General features: G+C 40.0%; 1 protein-coding gene across 9 annotated transcripts in view; it reads right to left on the reverse strand.

The window, feature by feature from the left end:
- Positions 1-20,161, reverse strand: part of WNK2 (WNK lysine deficient protein kinase 2) — a 2,812,908-nt gene that overhangs the window by 1,614,895 nt on the left and 1,177,852 nt on the right. The window lies entirely within an intron of this gene.

Raw genomic sequence — 20,161 nt, forward strand, 5'->3', positions numbered from 1 at the left:
AGTTTTGATGGGCAGAAATCTATATATTGTGCATCAATGTTTCTGTGCATCTACATATACACATTATATTTTATGATTATGATTAACTGTGTGTGTGTGTGTGTGTGTGTGTGTGTGTGTGTGTGTGTTAGAAAACAAAATACTAAACCAGAAAGAAAAAAAAAATATGAAGGCAGAAAATACTGGACTACTGCAATACTAAATCACAAACTACTGAAAACATCTCTCCCACCAAAATACAAGTCAGTAAATTCCCAGCTAGAAAACTGAGATCAACTGTCATCTTGACAGTGACACTGTTAGTGAAAGGGTTTTAATAATTTGATATTTTAATCCTAACCCCAAGTCTGTCCACCCAACCCTACACATAACATTATTAAACACATTCTACCTAACAGTAACACTATTCAAGACAAAAAGACACAGAGCATACATAACACCAAATCTATCCCCTTATCTAAACCTTACTCAGACTCGCAAACAGGTGCATTTTCCTGCACACTACTTCCACTGTATAAAACTTGACAGCATTAAATTATGACAAGTGTGCATTTATATTTTGAGCATTCTTTATCTGAATAGTAACTGCACATATGCACAGAAACATAATCAGATGAACACAAGAACCAAAAATCAATGTCAACAAGCACACACTGCATGCAATGCCTATACATATGTACAGGTTTAACACAGCTTATACATCTATAAACGCATGTGTGTGTGTGTGTGTGTGTGTGTGTGTGTGCGCATGTATATATATATATATATATATATATATATATATATGTAGATAGATAGATATAAATATAAATAACACTAGTTGCCAGTTCCTTTAAACTGCGATGTTCCACATTAAAAACTAAAGACCTTTTTGTTTTGGTCTTCACCTTGCGTGAAAGACCTTTTGTCCCGAACCAGACAGTCAAGAATCTGGCAACCCTAAGAGGACGAAAAAATATGTGCTGGTGTAATACCAGCACATAGTTTTTCGTCCTCTTTTTTGTATAAGAAAATATGGTAACCCTAGTATGAATGGAGAGATGCTCAACCAGAAAAGACTGAGACAACAGTACCAAAAGCTTTGCATGCTTATATAACATACTTCAAAGCAGCTTTGGTCTTAAACACACTGGTTAGCAGTTGTTGTAATCATGCATTAGACAGCAGTACACTGTTAAGTGAAAAAGCAAAACTTACTTTGACTGATATTTTTTTTTTTTTATTAAAGTTCTCCACCCTTCCATGTTTACTGCTTGGCAAATATCCTAAACTAGAAATTAAGTCAGTGATTGTGCCAGCTGCTTGCTGTGACTTCAAAACTTATTTATATGGATGAGGTTGACTGCACACATTGAAAGTTAATGTGTGTGGACAAATTAATTGAGGTAATCTGCTTTATACTTTTCTAATGCAACACTGCTGGAAGCATTTGCTGTAGAGTTCTGCCAAATGTGAAACATTAAAAAAAGAAAATTAGGTGGAAATTAAAACAGCACCTTTTTTGTTTTCTCTGTATAATGCATGATGGTTAAATGGAAGTTCTTCTGCTGGGACAATTAGCATTTTAAAGGACTAAATTAGTTTGTGGGGACAAAGCATTCCATACACTAGCACTTTGATACTGAGACCTTCTCATCCTCTGGTAATAATTAAATTGTGGGATTCAGAAAATATTTCAAAGGCCTCTTACTCAAAGGGCCAGCTGAGTACTGAGCAATGGGTACACTTTTATCATGCCTCCAAGTACAACTTTCAGAAACCTTTTCTGAACAATGTTTTACAATGCAGCCTGCAGTTCTTTCTTCACCCACAACGTGCAGATCTGATCCTCTTCCTACAACATCTCTGTAAAGTCATTGCCTAATGCCTGACCATCCTGCTTTTAGAACAAGACATTCTTATTTTACAAGCAGTGAATAACTCCTTCGTCTATTTCCATGTCTTCTCAGCCACCATCCTGTCCTTTCCCTCTGACAGCTTACTTTTCTCCTGCAGTGTTTTGTTGTAGATATTTAATGATGCCAATATTTCTTACTTTGAATTGATTTACTCATCTCAGTAAACCTATCACCTTTTTCCCCAGATACTTCTGGCAATACTCACAGTTTTCTCAGTTCTATTGTTTTATCTTTACCCACAACTATCTTCTAACTTTATGCTTCTCAAATACTTGAGCTGATCTCATTCATACCATCTGCATGCTTGCTGCTTGGCTTTTGTCCCTACATCTGAAGCAAGGCAAAGATTTTGGTTCACAGCAACATTACCTGCCTACCTTTATCCAAATTCTATTGCTGACTGAACATAATGCCTCATCTTTTCCACTGACAGACTGAATTCTGTTACAGTTTATAATTAAGGCTGTTAGGAGTTTCTGCAACTCTCAATATACTGTTTTATACTTTTCTTACTTTAGGACCGGTAGAAGTTTTAGAACATACTAGTACTCTTTCACATGCCTTCAGTCAGTTCCTCTACATATGATACGATGCCTTTCCTTCAAAACTAGACTTTACTGCCATCAATATTTTCTGAAGACTTGTTCTATACATCTCTGTATAACTCGTGCAAGCTGCATTTGACTCAACATCACTCATGTCTAGAATTTGTGGTTCCTATTAATGTTGCTTGCAATATTTTTTTTATATTTTACTTTTTCATTTCCATATTTATATATACCTGCCTTCTGTAACTGAATGTTACTTCAATGACATACTTCCTTTATAGGAACTTCTAGCCAGACTGATGAACCTGTTCTTAGCACCTATTCCTTTATATAAGATTTTACCTTAAGTGATTTACCTGTGTGTGACTATACTTAATGTAGGCCACAACAGTAAAACACTGAGATTTCTGTTTACTCAGTATAAGCTGCTTATGTTTACTTTTTGATTTAATACTGTTGGCTAACATGCAGTACTACCATGTTTGCTCATTAAAAGTACATATTTATTTCTTCTTTTCATAGAATACTGTCTGGGATAGTGAATCAGGAAGTGCAATGGATTAGCAAGGCGGAAGTAAGGATAGCTACAAAAAGGATGAAGAATGGAAAGGCTGTTGGTCCAGATGACATGCCTGTGGAAGCTTGGAGGTGTTTAGGAAAAACAGCAGTGGAATTTTTAACCAGATTGTTTAATGAAATCTTGGAAAGTGAGAGGATGCCTGAGGAGTGCAGAAAAAAGTGTTTTGGTACCGATTTTTAAGAATAAGGGTGATGTGCAGAGCTGTAGTAACTACAGAGGGATAAAACTGATCAGTCACAGCATGAAATTATGGGAAAGAGTAGTGGAAGCTAGGTTAAGAAGGGAGGTGATGATTAGTGATCAGCAGTATGGTTTCATGCCAGGAAAGAGCACTACAGATGCCATGTTTGCTCTGAGAGTGTTGATGGAGAAGTACAGAGAAGGTCAGAAGGAGTTGCACTGTGTCTTTGTGGACTTAGAGAAAGCATATGACAGGGTGCCTAGAGAGGAGCTGTGGTATTGTATGAGGAAGTCGGGAGTGGCAGAGAAGTATGTAAGAGTGGTACAGGATATGTACAAGGGTAGTGTGACAGCGGTGAGATCTGCAGTAGGAGTGACAGATGCATTTAAGGAGGAGGTAGGATTACAAGGATCAGCTCTGAGCCCTTTCTTATTTGCAATGGTGATGGACAGGTTGACAGACGAGATCAGACAGGAGTCCCAGTGAACTATGATGTTTGCATATGACATTGTGATATGTAGTGAGAGTAAGGAATAGGTTGAGATGGCCCTGGAGAGGTGGAGATATGCTCTAGAGAGGAATGAAGGTCAGTCGGACTAAGACGGAATATATGTGTGTGAATGAAAGGGAGGATAGAGGAATGGTGAGGATGCAGTGAGTAGAGCTGGTGAAGGTGGATGAGTTTAAATACTTGGGATCAACAGTTCAGAGTAATGGCGAGTATGGAAAACAGGTGAAGAAGACAGTACAGGCAGGGTGAAGTGTGTGGAGAAAAGTGTTAGGAGTGATTTGTGACAGACGAGTACCAGTAAGAGTGAAAGGGAAAGTCTACAAAAGGGTAGTGAGACCAGCTATGTTATATGGGCTGGAGACAGTGGCATTGACAAAAAGGCAGGAGTCAGAGCTGGATGTGGCAGAGTTAAAGATGTTAAGATTTGCACTGGGTGTGACGTGGGTAGACAGGATTAGGAATAAGTATATTAGAGGGTCAGCCCAGGTTAGACAGTTTGGAGACAAAGCCAGAGAGGTGAGACTGCATTGGTTTGGACATGTGCTGAGGAGGGATACTGGGTATATTGGGAAAAGGATGCTAAGGATGAAGCTGCCATGTAAGAGGAGGGCCTAAGATAAGGTTTATGGATGTGGTTAGAGAGGACATGCAGGTGGTTGGTGTGACAGAGCAAGATGCAGAGGACAGGAAGAAATGGAAACAGATGATCCGCTGTGGCAACACCTAACCGGGAAAAGCTGAAAGAAGAAGAAGAAGAAGACTGTCTTAAAAGTGTTAATATCTCCAGAAAAAAGTATCAGTTTCACTGAATAGTTTTAATATACAAATTGGCACAAACTTGTATCTAACCATTTCAACATATACAAAAATGTGATAAATGAAACTCTGTGTTCCCCAAACTTGGAAGAAAAAAACAGAATGATAATATAAATAAATAAATAAAAAACATTAATATTTACGCAAAAAAAAAGGTTTCTGATCAGGCAAAATAAAATGGTGCAGGAAAAGCATATGGGTTTATACCTAAGCCACAGGAAAAAGGGTCACAATGCGGATTCAGATTTGATAGCATTAGTCAACTGGTAGGCACACATAGCAAATTAAAAAGACTTTTAATCTTTTAGAAAAGCAGGAAGATAGAATGAAGGCCAATTATTAAATACATTTCATATTGGTATTTGTTACAGTTGATGGAGATCAAACGTCACGCTTCCTTTTATCACTGTTTAATTACGGGATAGTCTCACCCACAGTGTATCCATGAGCGTGTCTAGCAAAAGCCTTGCAAGCAAAGAGGAGAGTAGCTGTAGTGCCTTTAATGATTAAAAGGTAAAGATGTGGCCTGATGAATACAATGAGCTAAACAGCCCTGCTCCTTTGATGCTTTATTGTCCTATTCCTTGATCACCTTAGCATACACTCTTGCTGTTAATTACTTTTTTAAACTGGCATGCTCTGTAAATGATTCTGGTATAGTTAGTGGCTGCTTCTGAATTAAGTCTGTATATCATCTACACAACTTCTGACTGGTATGATTATTAGTTTTCCATTTTGGTTTCTGCTTTTAAAGGCAGATCAGAGAGTGGCCATGATGTGTCTCATGGAGGCAACACCTGCTACCAATGACCTACACAGTACTGTCTGCTCCCTGTCTATACACTCCAAGCCACTGTCCACTTGCACGTCATCCTGGAATCCACTGAGCACATTAACCATTTCCACAACAGTGTGAGTAGCAGCCAAATGTGCCTTGGTCAATAGCCTACACATCCAGTGGTTAATGTCAAGTGTTACAGCCATATCAATGATAGACTTGGAGTCACGTCACTACCCCTATCTACTCTATCTATCTTGCATGATGGTTATGTGCAGCTCAGAGGCAGTGCAGAAATTATACACTGTGTGTACTGGGGACAGAGGTGGGGAATGCAAAAGACTATCAAGTAGAAATTATCCATCATGCTCTGGTGAGGATAGGTGCTCAGGCTGTACCTCATGAAACCCTCTGTTATGTGGGGATGCAGGTGATCACGCCATCTCTACTGCTGCAGACAGCTCCACTATGTAATCAGACCAAGCCACTTGCATGTTGCTATCATTTTTGGTCACAGATGTTCTGCTGACATCAGCCCTATGGTGTCCTGCTGTGCCAGACCACCAGCAGTGGAACCTATGAAAGCAGCAGCAGCACGCATGACACCACTGTCATTCCACATATAAGCTTCCATAACCCCTAGGCATGCACAAAACTACACATTAACACACAGATTGTTGTGCAGGTTGCTGAAATCACATATTGGAGGTACCAAGATAGACAGATAGTGCAGGTGGACCTTGGCCAATCCTTACTTTCATATGCAAAGGAACATACTATTCGGTACTCCACTAGACATTACTAACCTGTTACATTTCCAGCTGAGACATGAGTGCTTGGTATCAATCCAACTCCCTCGTACATAAAGTGTGGTTTAAATGTGGAAGCATCCCCCCTGGCCATCAATTGGCACCAAAAATTAGTCATAGTAAGTGGCTTGTGTGTGGTTAGTGTACCTCTCTGATGAACCTGTTTGCATAAATGTCCTATATATTACTTTTTACATGGATTATCACATCAATAATACTGTAGTGAACCTTCTGCAGAAAATTTATTACAGCTGCCCACTGCCTTCAGATTCTGGAGCACTCCATCATAAACCACATCTAGATGCTGTTTGTCAGTGGCAGCTTTGCCTGGGAGGTGCATGACAAGGATGTGAAGGATCTGCAGTAGCACATCTTTCTTCCAGTTAGTGAACTATTCCAGGCACTGACTCCCTCACCTGGCCATGCCACTACATGTGCATGCTTGTTGGCAGACATGTCAGTCAGCCTGTCTGCAGGTACTGTATCCTGAAGCATAACATTACTTCTGGCTGCTTCCTTCCTTCATTGTGCATCTGCTTACATGATGGAGTTGATACTGTACCACCCCAATTTCTATACTGTAGCAATGACTACATGCTCTCCCACCCATATAAGCACTTATGTATCAGTCACTGTTAATGCTATGCACAGGTCCCTCACACTGATTACAAATATTGCCATGCCTCTGTCTGTGGGCCTGGAATATCAACCCTACCACCAAGTAAAACCACATTTAGGAACTTCTCTAGGAGAAGCCTACTTTGGGTTATAAAAAAATATGTAAATTTCTCCACAATCCCCTGCAAATCTAACCAGCAGAGAGGGTTGCTGCATTCACTTCCAACTTTTATCCACACTTAAACAACTGCAGAGAGAGGTCAGTAACTGTCTGTCATTAATATAATGTAAATTCATCAACAAATCTTTCTGGTAGAATTCCCATTTTAATACAGAGTATAACAAATGAAGGAAAACAATGATAAGTTGTAAGAAATTCCCTACCACAAGATGACACCAAAATATGCCAACATGTAAGTTAAGAGTACTATCGGAAAATGTAAAACTGACTATGAGCTTAACATCACTACAAATACCAAAGGAGAATATAAATATTTCTCCGTTATACAATCAACTACTCCCTCCACTATTACAACTACATTTCTTTTTCTCTTTACTTATCTTCACCCACACTCACCGACAGCAGTCAGCACTCCACTGATTGTTCTCACTCAGCTTCTTACTTATCTTGCTCTGCCCACTCCGTTTGTCCTGCGGGCTCACTCCACTCCCCTACCCCCAATTCCCACCCACCCCCAGGGGTCCTAAACTTATACTTCCTTAACCACACCCCCTATCCCAACCATCCAATCTAATACTTCTACCAACTTATTTAATTTAACCATACCCCACCTATTTTACATTTCCCTCCCCTCCAACATCCAGTACCACCTCCTAAACCTCTTAAGGCTATTTCCCTACCTATCACCATTTCCACACAAACAACTTTATAAAATCCTTACTTTGTCTTTCTTACCCAGTTTCCTGCTATAACTACATAAGAAACTCTTTAAAATATGTCTTTAACAACTAAACCTATACTAACCAAATTTTGAATACTATTTACTCTCATATCTATTCTCTCCTCTGCATATCTCTTCACCTCCATTAATAAAGTTAATTATAACTACTTCAACTACTCTCCTCAACAAACAGCTAGTTACAACTATACCTTTACCCATTTTCAAATAAACATCACATCCACACCCTGCTACCTGCTACCCAAGTATCATTGACTTACTCATATTAAATTCAATAACACAATTCTAAAAATACTAAAATACCTAACCAGCTTCCTCAACTATCCATTTTCTGCCCTAAAAACTCCCACCTTAAAAGATGGTGACATCCACACCAAACCAGGCCCTACAAGCATCCCAACTTTTACAACTCCTTCTACCACTCCCCCCCCCCCACCATAACTACCCAAACATCTCAAATTCTTTACTTTTAGGTCATCTTAATATCTGCAGTATAAACAATAAAATTGCACATCTCCATGCCCTCCTTGATGCTCATTCCTTTCATATCCTCTGCCTCACAGAAACCTGGTTAAAAATGGTAACTAAAGATAATGAAATAATCCCCCCAGGTTACAACATATTGAGACTCGACCGCACTAAACGTAGGGGTGTGGGAGTAGTTCTACTGTATAAATCCACCCTACAGATGATCTCCATATCTTACAACCCACCTCAGAATAGTAAGGCTGAAGTTTTGATCTCCCGACTTCAACTAAACGCTTCCAAAGCCCTATATATTGTCTGCATCTACCTACCCCCTGGTAATAATATCTCTACAACAGAAGACATTCTAAGCTGGGTATCAACTTCTTAACCACAAGAAACCATTATACTTGGTGATTTTAATACTGACTGGAAATGTGCAAACACAGAGAATCCTTCATCACATATTAATCTTCATGGCTTTAGTCAAACTATTACCACCACCACTAGACTTAACAAACCCAACAACAGAGAGATTGTCCTAGATTGCATACTCATTAATAAACATCAACAAGTTTACAAGGCAGGAACTCTACCAGATGATTTAAGTGATCATATGTTAACTTACATTATAAGACAAAAGAATGACATCCCTAACACCCCTACTTACAAAATCTCTCGAAGCAACAAACATTTTAACCCTGTATTATTCCAAAATGAACTTAATGCCTGTAACTGGTATCCACTAAAAACTCTCCCTCTTGAGCAGGCAGTCAAATATTTCAACTCTAAATTCTCAACTATCCTTGACAAGTATGCTCCTAACCGTCCTGTCAGAATGAAGTCCAAACCTGCCCCCTGGCTTTCAAAAGAAACTAGACAACTCATATTGCTTAGAAATAAATCTTGGGCCAAGTGGAGAGCATCCAAAAATATCTCGGATCAACAAACATTTAGACAGCTAAGGAATACTACTAAAAAAGCTATACTGACTGAAAAAAACTACTATCGTAAACTATAGCAATCTCACCATAACAATCCACAAAAATTCTGGTCTAGCATTAATAGACTCCTTCACCCATGGCACTCCAGTACACCACCCCCTCTAGGGGCTGATAACAATACCTCCCTTCAAACTACCAATGCCTTTAATACCTTCTTCACTGAAACTATAAAATCTCTAGCCTGCCAACTGTCCACAAACAACTCTAATCTCCAAACCTCTTTACCTAATACTCTTCCAACATTCCAAATACAACCCATCACTACCTCGTACATCCAAAAACTTATACATAAACTTAAGCCATGTACCCCCTCTGCAGACCAAATACCATCTGAATACCTGCAAAAAGCAGTGGCTTATCCTGTATCCATCCTTATAAACAGAACCATAAATGAAGGAACCATCCCAGATATCTGGAAAATCTCCCACATTATCCCTCTACATAAAGGTGGAAATTCCAATCAGTATTCCAACTACAGACCGATAGCACTCTTATCACCCTTGGCAAAAGTTATGGAAAAATGCATTCATCATCAACTTCACTCTCAACCATCTAACTGCCCACCAGGTGGCGCTCCTCTACCTTCCTACTGTCCCTGCTTCTCCTGCCACTCACCTCCTCATCTTACCTACTTAGTTCCATTGCTCCTCTTCTACTGCCCTCTCCCCTACTATCTCTTTCAGGACTACCTTTCCACAGTTTTCTTCCACTCAGCAAACACCCAACTTTATCCCTCTCATAACCTACTATCTTCTCCTACTGTCATTCTTCTATAAACCTACCTACAACTGTACTTCTCTGTCAATCTCTCAACCTACTAGACATCTCAGCAAACCTACCTTCTGCTCTCTCTCTCTACTGATTGTTTTCCCACTCTTTCTCCTTCACTTGGCTCTTCCCGCTCCGTTCGCCCTACGGGCTCACTCTGCTCCCCTACCCCACCCCCAATTCCCACCCACCCCCAGTGACCCTAACCTTATACTTGCTCGGCCACACCCCCAACAATCTCACCTCCAATCACATTTTTCTGCCTCGTTCACACCTACTGACTCTCCACTCCTGTACTATAGCCACACCCATCTCCTACCATCCTAATTACTACTAATTTCCAACCTTGCTAAGCTCAACAAACGTAACATGCCCTTCACTTTTAAACTACTTTACTCACTGCTACTCCTTAACATCCTTCTTTTATACTACACCCTTACTTCCTACGAGTATCTTACCCTTAGCAGATCTCTTAATATATCTAAACACACTACCACTGTCCTACCTCAATCTGAACAAACCTATATTAACCTCCTGTCTACCTGCCCTTTCATTACCCCTCACTATCACAGAATACTCCATAACAGGTATCACACAACATAAAAGTTCTACCTAATACCCTTTAAAAACTCAAAAGCACGTCCACTCCCACAAACACTCCTACTGTTACACGGGGACATTCACCCCAACCCTGGCCCTGAAAATTCCCTCCACCACTCCTTCACTAACCAAACTACTACCCTCTTGAGTTCACCTTTCTCTTCTAACTCTCCTACAATAGCGCACCTAAACATTCGTAGCATTAACAACAAAATCACACAACTCCATGCTTTAACTGACCTCTACGCATTTGATATCCTCTGTCTTACTGAAACCTGGCTTAAACCAGGTACCAAAGACAATGAAATTACCCCACCTGGATATAGCATTTTAAGGCAGGATCGTCTAAACAAAAAGGGTGGGGGAGTTGCCTTACTCTATAAATCTGAACTGCAGGTGTCCTCAATCGACTCCCTGCCTCCCTCCCCTGCCAGTGCTGAAATACTCTGCAGCAAATTCCAAATAAATAAAAGCAAAGCCATATATATATATGTTCCTATATCCCCCCTGGCAACAACTTAAATACACTTGAAAACATTCTTAGCTGGCTCTCCTCTAACTTTCCTCAGGAAACCATAATATTAGGAGACTTTAATATTGATTGGAACTCCTGCATAACACCAAAACCCACCTATCACCTCAACCTCTTTAATTTTCAACAAACCATAAACTCCCCAACCAGGATTCACAAAACTACCAATAAACAAGCCATCCTGGACTGGATATTAGTCAACAATAATCACCTCTTCTATAAAATTGGAACACTCCCAGACAATATCAGCGACCATCTCCTCACCTACATCACTAAACAAAAAAATAACAATCTCAAACAGGCTAGCTATCGTACTATACGTAACATAAAAAACTTTAACCTTCCTACTTTCCGTAATGAACTCAGAGTTCAACTGGTCAGCTCTAAAACACCTCCCCCTAGATGAAGCAGTTACCCTTTTCAACAACACATTTCTCCAAATTCTTGACTGTCACGCCCCCCCCCCCTCGCTTAATTAGAACAGGATCCAAAGCTGCCCCTTGGCTTTCTAAAGAAACCAAGCAAACTATGCTATTAAGAAACAAACTATGGTCAAAATGGAGAGCTACAAAAAACCCAACTGACCATCAAAACTTCAAACACCTTAGAAATACTACAAAAAACCTCACCTATCTTGATAAAAGCCTATCTTGATACCTTCAATATCAACAAAATCAAAATCTTAACCCCAAAAAATTCTGGTCAGGAATCAATAAACTGCTCCATCCAGGGAATACCAAAACACCTACTCCAACTAACCTAGCTCAGACCCCTCCCAACATAATTGCCAATACATTCAACAACTTCTTCTCTGAAACAGTCACCTCTCTAGCAAACACCATGGCTCCCCCCACTTCCCTTCAAAAGACCTCTCCTCAAATAAACACCCCCACTCTAACAGTCTCCACAACCTATATACGTAAATTACTCTCAAAACTTAAACCATGCACTCCATCAGCCGACCAACTACCATCCGAATATCTGCAACTAGCAGCAGCAGAACTAGCATACCCAGTCTCCATCTTAATTAACAGAACAATAACCGAATCAACTATTCCTTCCCTCTGGAAGGTCTCCCACATCATTCCTCTGCATAAAGGAGGAAACACTAATAAACTTACTAATTTCCATCCCATAGCCCTTCTATCACCACTATCTAAAATTATGGAACGTTGTATACACCAACAACTTTTAAATCATCTCTTACATAATAGCCTACTTGCAGACTCAACATGGCTTTAGACCTTTCCATAGCACTTCCACTGCTCTTCTCTCCTTCACAGACAATATCAACAAAAATCGCAATAACAACCTTTTCTCCTCTGCTTTATTCCTTGACCTCTATAAAGCCTTTGATATGATGAACCATCAACTTCTGCTAGACACTTTGAAATCTCTCTCACTTGACTCTATGGCATTGCACTGGTTTGACTCTTACTTGAAAGATAGAAAACAAGCAGTGCTTTGGGCCAGCCATCTATCCTCTCAGATCTCAGTCACTATCGGTGTCCCTCAAGGATCCATCCTAGGTCCCCTTCTTTTCTCCATATTTATAAATAACCTATCTATTTCACTCCCAACATCCACATGTATTCAGTATGCAGATGATTCAACTCTCATCTGTTCTGCTGTATCTCCAGCTGAACTCCATTCTTCCACCCAAAAAGTCTTTACAGCAGCAGAAAAATGGTTCCAACATATCAGTCTCATCCTAAATCCCCAAAAAAAACAAATTATTACTTTTCTCACCTATCCTTAAGTCTGCCCCCCTCTCCTTCTCTATTGTGTCTGACAATGGCACTATCATTACACCTGATTATTCCACTAAACTACTAGGCTTTACAATAGATAATCAACTAAATTTTGATTGCCACATTGACCTAACCATCAAAGCTGTTAATAAAAAGATAGGTGCCCTCTATAGACTCAAGCCCTTTCTTACACCAACTAGCAGGGTGTCTCTAGCCCAAACTAATCTCATCTCTACATTATTGTATGCCTTCCCATCCTTTATCAACCTTTCAAAATCTAACCTTCAGAAACTTGCCACAGCCTACCATAGCATTGCCAGATTTGCCACAGGTTCCCCATTTCGTACCCATGATTGTCTTAATCTCAAAAAGCTCGACTGGCTTGAACTTCAAAATCTTATTCTCCTCCATCAATTAGTTATCACCTATAAAATTCTCCATTACCCTAACAATAAACCAATACTTAATAACCTTGTCACCCCTTACAGGAATCTTACTTCCCTCCGCTCAGCAAACAAACTGCTAGTCACGACGCTGAAATCACACAATAGAGCTGGTGACTCCTTGTTTACAAATGTTGTTGGCTCATACTGGAATAAACTTCCCATAGAACTGACCTCCCTAGGCTCATCAAAACTTTTCAAGAAACCACTAAGGAACCATTTCAAATCTAACTGGCTATGCCCTTGCTCTAATCCTGACTGACCTCAGCACCCAACTCTCGTTACAGCTCTCTCCACTACTTTTCTACTTGTCTCTACTACTAGTATTCACTCCTCCTCTGTAGGTCACCTAGTATCCACTTAGATATTACTTTTCCTATAACGTCTCTTCTCTTTACTTGATACACTACTGCAACCTGCCATCTCTCCTCTCACTTAAACCTACACATTGCTCCCTGCTGTGCAAATCTATTTCTTAAAACTTGCCCTGGCACAAATGTTTTATCATAACTGTTAATACTATTTATATTGTATAGACCTTTGTCTGTGTTACCACCTTCTCTCTTTTCAATATTACTACTCCTGCTTTTGCTAATATTATGGGAATAGGAATCCACACAGTATTTTAAGAATTTTACATTTCTATAAAAATGCTTCTGTATTGTGACTATCCTACATTCAAATAGTTCTTTAGATCCTTATAATTTGTATCTTACAGTGATGTATTTTATGTAATGTACCAGTATATAGTGGAGCTTTTCTCCTCGGGCCTCTGCTGAAAATGGACATGTATCCAGCCAGACTAGCCCGGTCAACAAATGTAAAATAAATAAATAAAATAAATAAACTTATTAACCACCTAACCCAAAATAATATACTAGCTAAGTGTCAGCATAGCTTCAGGCCATTTCACAGTACCACCACAGCCCTCCTATATTTCACTCACTATCAATAAAAATTGTAACAACAACATCCTCTCATCTGCACTCTTTATTGATCTGTCAAAAGCCTTTGACATGGTCAACCACCCACTACTCCTAACAACTCTTGAATCCCTTGCTCTTGACATCAAGGCTGTTCTCTGGTTTAAGTCCTACCTTAACAATAGGCAACAAGCAGTCCTTTGGGAGAATAAACTATCTTCCCGCCTGCCAGTCTCCCCTGGAGTACCTCAGGGCTCCATTCGCGGTCCACTTCTATTCTCAGTATTCATCAACTACCTTTACTTAGCGATCCCTCAAGCTACTTGCATACAATATGGAGATGATTCCATGCTCATATGTTCTGCCAACTCCACATCTGAACTACAATCCCTAACTCAGACAGTATTCAACTCAGTTGAGGCATGGTTCCTAAAATGCTGCCACCTCCTGAATGCCAAAAAAACAAGCTCTTACTCTTTACACCTAACAGTAAGCCCCCCCCCAATCAATTTCTCTATCAAATCAATTAATTACACTATTATAACCCCAGACTCTACCACCAAACTATTAGGAGTCTTAATTGACAATAACCTTACATTTGACAATCATATAAATAACACTATAAAATCTGTAAATAGAAAATTGGGCTCCCTATATAGAATAAAACCCTTCTTAACACCAACAGCCAGAACTACTATTGCCCACTCCCATTTAATCTCCACTCTTCTTTATGCTTCCCCCATATATACTAACCTAAAGAAAAATAATCTCACTAAACTAACTCCTATAATAATATTGCCAGGTTTGCCACTGGGAACCCATTTAGAACTCACCACTGTCTGAACCTAAAGCAGCTTGACTGATTTGAACTAAAAAAACATTCTGATACTTTCCCAACTTACCACTGTTCATAGGATATTCTACCAACCTAAGAACACACCAATACTCTCTAACCTTATTACCCCCTATGCAAACCTCAATTCCTTACACTCTTCCACTAAACTACTGGCTAGCATTACCAAGTCTAATAGCTTGGCAGGTGACTCCTTGTTTTCTAATACCACTGGAAAATATTGGAACATGTTGCTATCAGATCTAACAGCAGTTCCCTCCTTCCCACTCTTTAAGCAAAGGCTGAAGCAACATCTTAAAACACACTGGTTATGCCCTTGCTGTTACCCTGACTAACTGTCTGCATTCTCTTTTGCCATCTTTCTCTATCCTGCCTCCCCTCACCTTTTTAACACTACTTACCCCTGAGTAGCGGAAACTATTTTAAACTATTTCCTGCAAATAGGACATGAAATAACTGTGAACATATTGTAAACAACCTCACATACCTTACTGTATGAGTATCTTATTCCTTTCAAAGTTTCTGTATTTCTTAATTAGCTTACTTCTCTGTAGCTAAGGCTCTCTAATTATTTTTAACTAATGTATTTCTTTATATTTGTGTAAAAAATTCTCTTTGAATATGGTATCTTCTTAGATAGTATGACTTTATAACTATATTTCTCTCATGTATTTTTTGTCCTACATTTTAATTATTTTTTCTCTTATAATTGTACATTATAAACATTTAAATGTTACTGTGGAGCTTTTCTCCCTGGGCCTCTGCTGAAAATGGAAATGTATCCAGTTGGACTAACCCGGTTAACAAATGTAAAATAAAAAAATAAAAATTCTTCAGTGATGTCAGGAAATTAGGGCATCATCATGTCCAACAATGCACATAGCTCATCCATATCATCATCATCATCACACATTCTGATCCTAAGGATATAGCAAACATATTACCAAATGTAGTGCTAAATGTACCCCACCTAGCCAGATTGTTGATCACACTATTCCTGAAAATTTAGTTTATACAGAAATCAACAAGTTGTAAAACTCCTGTCAAAACATTAAAAACAATACTTCAATGGCATCAGCCAACACCCCGGGCTGCATCCTCATCACTGCCAGCTATGCACTATCTGAGCATCTAATTAAAATGTTCAACCTCATCCTATCCCCTGTGTCTGATGTCTGCAGAAGTGCAACTGTGACTGTCCTACAAAAGGGGGCCACTCTACAAACCCATGTAATCATAGGCTCATCAGTGTAGGGATGTTCACTTGGAACAAAAATAGATACACACAGTATTTCCAGATGCAGCTATCTGCATCAAGCACAATTTCCCTTATGAGTACACAGGGAACACAGACTGAGGTCTGGATTTCTCCCTCTGTCTCCCTCCAGATTCTCAATAAGACTCCCCCATTGACACAGCTATAGAGCTGAGTCCCCAGAAGAGTGTCCAAGCTAAGCCCTCCAGCACCCTCTCTGTGAAACCAGTGCTTTGTATACCTGCTCCAAGCAGCTGACACACAGTCTTTGAAATTTGATTATTACACATACATACATGTACACACACACACACACACACACACACACACACACACACACACACACACACACATCTGAGAAAGGCTGTCATAGATTTACTAGCTATGCCCCCAAGGTAGTTACTGCCACCAGACACTCTAGAGCCAGCTATTCTAAGGCTCTTGCAAAGGTACCCAATTATACTGGGTGAAATTAATATTAGTACAAATGATAGTGTTTTGACCAATGCAGTAAGGCTTTCAGGAGTGGCTGCAGAGTCACCAAATAGATACAAGTACTCTCAAAGGTTGAAATGTTCTGTAAAGGACCAGCCACAATGAAAACTGTAAATATATTTAATAATAAATAATAAAGAACATAAATATACCAAATATCTATTTACAATAATATTTACAATAAACATCAGAGTTTTAAACACAGGAAATATTGAAATAACAAGTCCCCTGATTCTGTACACGATCCTGTGGTGTGCAACAGCTGACTTTGAGGATTTGTTGGATGTTGGGATTATTTTTTTTACCTACTTTACCTGTTGTTTTCTGCTGCCTATTAAAGGTTTACTGTAACTACACCACCAAGCCCACAGACCTTACCCTAACTGGAACTACAGTCTCTATGATGGTGCTTCTCACCTATATTATATACTTACAGTATGTCCTATTATGAACACTAGTTTTGGTGTTTATCTCACAGCATTATTGCTCTGACACAGCCAGCTGCTGCTTGCACATCACCAAGCTGCTCCTTATCTCTTATCCATGTTGCCATTACCCCACCCTGCTTTCTCCAGCACACTATACCTAAAAGCTCCTTTTCTGCTATGGTCCTCCTGTACATCTCTGTTCTCTCTTAGCCTAACCTTCTTTCTCTACTTTATTCTGTCACACTACACCTGTTTCCATGCTCTGCTACCTCTTTTCCCTAGTCTTTCTCTATCCCTTCCTACCTCTCACAGTTCTTGATTGTCATACTTACCTGTGTCTTTTTTTCTTGGTGTTTCCACAATTTCTCCGGGTGTAGCCCCACTCTGCTCACCCTCAATACACTTGGGCTCATTTTGCTCCCCCTACCCTACCCCCATTTCCATCCACCCCCACTTCAATGACTTTTATTTTCTCTAGACACACCCTTCCTTCCTGCACATCCAATCATACTCCACTTCCTGCCTACAACCACTCCCAAGCACAGATGTGTCACTATACACTACATTACTTCCTATTCTCAACTTTCCCCCTCTATCCCATATCTTACCATCCCACTCTTTATATTTCTTTCAATCTTACCCTCTGCTCAGACTAACCTCTCCCGCCTTTACATACATTTCCCCACCACATCCACCCCTAAAACTACTACCCCTCACTCTTTTATAATCTTCACGTCTTTTTAAACTAACATCTGCCTCCACAAATTTACTCTATTTCAGTACAACCCTCTGTACAGCAAACACCAACCAAAATTATACTATTTCTACACAGTGCTTATCCAACTTTTTCTTTACACTAGTAACTTGCTCCTCTGTGGAGAGATCTCCCCTGTACCACACTCTCTACAACTCTTTCTTCACTTCCCCCTCTACTTTTCAACACCACCCCCTCCCCACTAACTCCACTCATCTAATCTCTTCTCCCAAAAATCGAACTATCTGCTCACTAAACAGCCAAAGCCTTGTTAACAAAATCACTGAGCTCCACACCTGGATAACCCATACCTTCCCTCACACTCTAACCCTATCTGAAACATGGCAAAAACCCCATAGCACCAACAATGGAATACTACCACCTGGTTATAACATTTACTGCTCCAACAGATTCCCAACAAAGGGGGGGTGGTGTTGCCATCCTCTGCTCTAACAAACTTAATCTCTCTCCCATAACCTATCACTATTCCTAGCTTCCACCCAGCTGAACTAATTATGCTGAACTGTCACCTCAACTCACACATGAAATTTGCCATTGCCTCCTTTGCCTCCATTTATATCCCCTCAGGGAATAACATTCCAACCCTTGAACACATCCTGTCCCTGGTTGTCACACAATATAACTTATGAATTTTTCATCCTTGGAGATGTCAATATTGACTGGTCTAAATTAACAACTGACTCTCCACAAATCAGCATCAACTTTCATAGGTTCCATCAACTTCTCTCATTCCCACCCACATTCACAAAACCTCATCTTCCAACCCTATAATTGACTGGATCCTCATTATCATCTAGCACTGACTTGCCCTTCCTCTGGCAGCTCCCTCTCAAAGAGTCTGTGCTAAAATTTAACCACATGTTCCTAGATACTCTCAACTCCCTAGCCCCTACCAGGAGAATTAGAATCAAAGCTATTTATGCTTCCCGGCTATCTAAGTAAACCCAATCACTTATGCACATAAGAGATGGTGCTTGGAAATCTTGGGCTAAAACCAAAGCGCCATCCTTGCTCCAAAGCTAAAACGAACTCAGGCATGTTGACAAAAAACAAATCAACAATGATAAAGAATCCTACTACAACTCTCCCCAAATCAACTGTAAATCTAACTGTAAATCCAACCCACAAAAATTCTGGTCCACCCTTAAAATCTCTATCCTGGTTGCCCTTCCACTCCCTCCCCTTTCCCAAATAACTCTCCTCTAGAAACTGTTACCCTTCTTAATAATTACTTCATTGATACTATCCAAAAACTGACTCACACTAACCATAACACAACCCCCTCTACCACTACCTACATAAAATCACTCCTGCATAAGCTCAAACCCTGCTATCCCTCCACAGACAACCTTCCTCCTATCTTCCTCAGACTACCTGCTGAATCCATAGCCTACCCTGTATCCCTGTTGATCAACAAACCAGTTCAGGAAGCCACAGTCCCTGACATTTAGAAACTCTTCTTCAGAATCCCTTTGCATAAAGGGGGTAATTCTACTGACCCATCTAAATAAAGACCCATAGCCATCTTTTCCCCTCTCCCTAAAATACTTGAAAAATGCATTCATCCGCAGCTGCTCAATTTTCTCCTCTAACACCAACTCAACATGGCTTTCGGCCAAATCACAGTACTGCCACCACACTCATTTACTAGTAGAGGAGCGGAGGCCAAATCTAACAACCAACTTGTATCCTGTATTTTCCTTGTCCTCTCCAAAGCCTTTGACACTGTCTCTCACCCTATTTTTATCTAATCTTGCTAACCTCAACTTTTCTGCCCCCTCCCTTAGCTGGTTCTCTAGTTACCTCTCCAATAGGCAACAATCTGTCAGATGACTCACCTCCTGTTCCATCTCTCTTTCCATCACATCTGGTGTACCCCAGGGTTCCATCCTGGGCCCCCCTCCTCTTCAATATTTTCACCAATGACCTCCACACAGCTTGCAAACTATCCTCCCTTATTCAATATGCTGACAATTCCACACATCTCCATCAATATCTCAGACCTACATGCTCATACCCAAGGCTCGTTTTTATCCATGGAAAAGTGGCTTTCAGATAATCATCTAATCTTAAGCCCAAAAAAACTAAACTCCTGCTTTTTCTACCTCATTCTCTCTATAATCATAAATCAATTTTTGTCATCACATCCTCTAACAAAGACCACCACTCAACCCGAACCCCACACTAAGCTCCTAGGTACCATCATAGAC

The sequence above is a fragment of the Protopterus annectens genome, chromosome 7.part0 (genome assembly GCF_019279795.1).
Source record: "Protopterus annectens isolate FY-2018-M chromosome 7.part0, PAN1.0, whole genome shotgun sequence".
Lineage (NCBI taxonomy): Eukaryota > Metazoa > Chordata > Ceratodontiformes > Protopteridae > Protopterus > Protopterus annectens.